Genomic DNA, 5,000 nt, shown 5'->3' on the forward strand with positions numbered 1-5,000 from the left:
ACATGGCAAACCAAACACAACAAGAAACAGAAACAAATGAAATACATTGGATAATCCGGGATTTACAAAAGAGTGGTATGTTCACGAATTTCAAAATATGACGAAAGGAAAAGCTATTTGATGTGTTGCGTTAATGCGATTTAAAGTCGGCAATGGTTTGATATCCTAGACTGCGCACCGGTGGCTCAGTTGGCTGAACATCGGGCCAAGTCATGGGTTCCAGCCCCGGCCCGATCAACACACAGGATCTCAAAACTGACTGAGGAAAATGTGCTGCTTTTTTCGAATTCCATCTGCAAATGGTTAGACTTTGCAAAATGCGAGGGCAGTCCGGCGGCATGGGACATCAAGCTATTTTTTTAATATTAGCCACTTCATCCAATAATTGTGATTGCGTGTCGTTTTGCATTATTCCGCTAAATCGAAGCCAAAAGAATGCCTCTCATAAAAAAGTCCATAATATGCAACATTGTCCGATAAAATGAACTTCATTCACCTTGTTTTCTCCAATTAGTTCTGTTGCGAAGCTAAGGGAACAAACGAGCATTGAGGAAAAGCCAAGCCCGAGAAGCACAACAGCAGGGTAGATCATGGCTGTGGTGGATTGAGTGATAAAATAAGACATCACTCCTGAGCAGACAACAAGTAGAGAAGCAATGGTAAAACACCGCTAAAACAGATTTTAAAAGTAAGCAAAATTAAGAGAATATTAGCAAACGAGCAGACACGATCATCCGATAAAAGGTATGCATGATACAATCTCTTTAAAGTCCGATTACGTCGCAAGCAAATCTATCTAGCTAATTTAACATGGCCTTTACCGTCGAAGAGAGGCTTAGAGATCACCCAATCCTTCCCCTTCTTTAATTATTTGAAGTAGTTTTGCCCTGGGGTAGGAGGGAGGGGTCGTCAAGAAACTTCAGTTTCGGTTGTCTAAGGAAAAGATAGCGTTGGAATGGGTGGTGGAAAAGACTGCTCATCAAGATCTGCTTAACAGAAAATCATTTTGGTAGCAATTCTTTCATATTCCTATTTTGACCGGCACTTCAGGGATAGTTATATGTGCTCGACACAAACGGACGCGGCTACCCAAGGTTGGGGAATTGTCTATTTTAGTGTGCTCCGGGGTGGGAATTGACCTCCGAGTAAGCCCGCGAGAGTATGACTGGAAGGAGTGGCTATCTTTAACAGGAGTAACTGATCTATGCATATCATCTGTTTTGTCCTAATGACAAGCATTTCAGAAATCACGACGTTGCTTTGAGAATAGGTAATTGATAGTTGAGGAGTATATGACGAGATAACCTGTGATCAGGCGTACTGTTCTCCCTCTCTAGAAAAAGAACGCCTAATCAAAGGTTAATCTCGAGGAGTTCAGGTATTCTATTCTAATGCAAAGACTTTCGTCTCTTGAAAAATAAGAAAAAAATAACGAAAACCAAACAAAGATAACTTCAAAGAGCTGAAGATAATTGGAATATTTTTTTTTGATATTCTAAATGAAGCTTATGGATCAGAAACAAATATTAACTAAATCTAAAATCGCCTGCTCTTATTTTCAAGTTTTCCTCGACGCTGCGCCATGTTTAATAACTGTAACGTATCATAGTTGCCCGTTTTGTATTGAGAAAAAGAGCTTTCATATCCGTAGCCCTAATTTATGTTCTTCATATATCTCCCATCCACTTTTGCTTTCACCTCTTACTGGATGCAATGCGAACTCGGCTTGATAGCAGAGCTCAGTCACTGATGGTAGAGCAGCGGTGCAATTTTGCATGATTATAGGTTAACAGAGATGGGAATCATTGTTACATTTTTTTGCCTCCTTAGAACATGGCTATAGTTTTCTAATCACTCAGCCGAGAAGAAAAAACTGAATGTTGAAAGTGCATTGCATAATGAGCTATCTCTGAAAATATTAACAATGACGTCAGCAGATTCCCTGGTTAGGAAGCTTAAGCTCGAGAAGTTTTTGAGCTGCGGACGACAACCGAAAGTGAGATGTTTTCCTTCTTAACTTGTCTTGACATTATCTCATTTATGTATTGCTAAATATCGTTTCTCTAATAGAGATGATTAGTTTAAAAATCTGATAGAGGCTAATTGTGTTGGCGTGCGATATGTTCACCTTCGTTTGTCACTCAAAAATGTCTTGTGCTTAAGCTCCGTTTTCTCGTTCAAGCCAGGGAATTTTTTAGGCTTCTCCGCAATTGCTTAAATTCTTTCCTGAGCTGCCGAGGTCTTTCACTTTGAAAGAACTATGTACAAGCAATAGATCTTCTTTTTTCTGATCCTCCGGTTTCATTGGAAACAAGGTAAGGTAGATTAGGAAAGGTTAGGTAAAGAAAAGAAAAGAAGCAGAAGACCATAGCCCACAAGTCTCGATTTGCGATGGAATTTCAGCATTATCCATTTTTAAAACGGCTACTGCTAGAATTTTTGCCGGAAAAACGTGGCACGGTTCGTTGCACGATTCAGAATATTCCATTAAGCACGAGCAATCCCTCCTGCGGCTGCTTGGTTTCAGACCAATCAAAGGCGTTGCGGTCATCATGCACAATATCTGATTGGCCAAAATTTGGAGGGACCCGTATACTAAATTTAGATAATACAGAAAGCTGATTGGCTAGGGCCAAATGAAAGAGATCGACAATTCTGGTTAATTAATGGGCTTCTGACATAAGCCTCGCGTTAACAAAGGATTATCTCCAGTCCCACAGAAAGATTACTTTATTATCCCAACCAACTTCTCTGAAAATATAGAAGATACAGTGGCACTGATAAACATAATGAGCGGCGGGTAAACAATGGATTCCTGAAAATTGTAGTTTTACACCCAACTGTTTCCAATGAAGACGGTGTTTTCATCCAATAAATAATATTTGTAAAATAACACAGTTTTGAAAAAAAAAAAGATGTTTCACAGCTAACCTTAAATTTTAGAAAGTTTACTAAAATCTAGGCAATAGTGCCCTGCAAAGAACGGAGGGCGGTCACTAGCGGTATCGCATCTAACGTAAAAGACCAATTCTTCAAGCATGCAATGGCCAGAAATTGACTATTTCTTTCTTCTTTTTTTTTTCTCTTGGTTAGAGAATTACAGATTGATGCAGTCATTTTGACATCCGTACATACCTTACCAAGACGAATTTTGTAAATAAGGAAGTGGCAGATAAGAATAGGCTTGACTTTGTAAGGCCCTTGTACAGGAATACACGACGGCAACCTGAAGATAGTTATAAAAGGAGAGAGTCATTGAGCTTCAGTGTTGTCCCAGGCAATGTCCTAGGCTTTAATAAGAAGTGCTGTTTGTTGTTGGTGTGTAAACTGTTTCATTTGTTTTAGTATAAGTAATTCCATGATTTCGAATGCAATTTGGAATATTCTTGAGATGACTGGTGAAATTAGCTCGTGATATGTTGATTAGCTCGCGTGGATAGTGAAGAACACTTCATGAATCGCTGCGGCCACTTTGACGGAGACCTCACGGACAAAACGTATGCCACGCTGCATCTTGGGTACATAGCACAAACGCCTTGCGGTACTATGCATCAATTATCATATTTATCAGTCTGTAATTAAGATTCAGAAAAACTGATAACTAAAAAGGTAACATTTGAACTTCATTTGGATTTCACGGCATATTAATACATGTGACCTCAATTCTGTGTCTTTACTGGCTGTCACCCAATTAAACCCATACTTACCATGTATAAGCGAGGATCAATGAGCCACTCTCGTACAGTTTTATTTTCATGTGTTCGTGATGGAAGAGCGGATTCACTGTCCCGTGAAATAATAAAAGGCCTGCTGTTTGCCTTAGTCTCGGGTAAAGGAACGCCCTTGGTTTCTACTGAAACAGCTTGTACGTTGATGGGTGCTGGAACTTTGTCGACGTTTTTATCATTCGAATCAGCACCTGGATTCAGTGCCATTATACTACCAGAATAACCTCCATTGTTAACGCCAGCGCTGTTAACATTGCTTGAGGAACGATTTTCTTCCGGAACATAGTCCTTCTTCGGTAACGCTGGCTCTTCTCTCTGGTTACTGATGGTTTTCCATCGGATCCAATCGCAGAAACTAACAAGAGAGGTTTTGCGCGATGGACAATCCCGCTCTTTGGTGGTCTCAGTATTTAATCCTGTAATACAGCAAAGAAGTTTAGACTCGTAACAATGAAATTTCTTTCGTTTCATAGCCGGTCGTGGTCGCACACATTTTGTCTTATCTCTGTTTTAAAAATTGCTTAGCCTGATCCATTTTAAATCATTTAACAAGTCTGTTGCTACAGCACAGGATTATTATCCAGGCACAGAGTGGCCGACTAGTTCCCGATTTCAAGTCCCTTACGGTCAATAAATGGGAGAAACACTACCATTTGTCCTAAACCTCCTCCTTGAAGGACAAAGCTCTTGTGGACTAATTTCTGTATGTGGCAACTGCTTTTGATGGCCTCGTCTTTGTTTCTTGAAGTTGCTCACACTAATTTCAGCAATTCCGAGTAAATGTCTTATATAATTATTTGAACGATTCACTGTACAACACTGTTTCGCCTATAGAAAATGCCATGGTGTCAATCCGCACTGCTTAACAAGATTAGCAGGCTAAGATAAAACTCTTAAAGTTCTTAGGAGTTGATTTATAGCTACCTTTTCAGTTAGAAAATTTGGTGGCTCTGAATTCGCTCAAGGGAATTTTTTAACTGTGCAGAGAATTTTTGTGCTAGCCTGCTAATCACTTTCCAGCGATGAAAATTAGAGGTCATGTCCATTTTTATACGAGCGTTTTAAGACAAAATAAGGGGTGTTTTTAGATGGCTCTTTTGTTTCCATGGTAATATATTACGTCACATTAATAAGTGCAAATTGTTAAGCAATTATTGGTGTTTTATATGGCACGATAACCTTGCCGCTAGGTGAGACAGTGATGCAGAGTTAATCGCTCTGATAAGAGATTGCCCCATGCAGAATTGTTGAATCCGGCAAGAGCCACCTTTA

The 5,000-nt window shown here is 39.7% G+C and overlaps 1 protein-coding gene across 3 annotated transcripts in view; it reads right to left on the minus strand.

Moving 5' to 3' along the window:
* LOC138042132 (major facilitator superfamily domain-containing protein 12-like) overlaps positions 1 to 5,000 on the minus strand; it is a 50,230-nt gene that overhangs the window by 33,642 nt on the left and 11,588 nt on the right. For 2 of the 3 annotated variants that reach the window (XM_068887916.1, XM_068887917.1), the window contains 3 exons: positions 3,708 to 4,144; positions 3,136 to 3,226; positions 497 to 670 (listed from right to left, as the gene is read on the minus strand). The gene's annotated coding sequence lies outside the window, so the exon portion shown is untranslated. The remainder of the gene's footprint in view (positions 1 to 496; positions 671 to 3,135; positions 3,227 to 3,707; positions 4,145 to 5,000) is intronic. The other variant, XM_068887918.1, reaches the window with a different exon arrangement.

The sequence above is a fragment of the Montipora capricornis genome, chromosome 3 (assembly GCF_036669925.1).
Source record: "Montipora capricornis isolate CH-2021 chromosome 3, ASM3666992v2, whole genome shotgun sequence".
Classification (NCBI taxonomy): Eukaryota; Metazoa; Cnidaria; class Anthozoa; order Scleractinia; family Acroporidae; genus Montipora; species Montipora capricornis.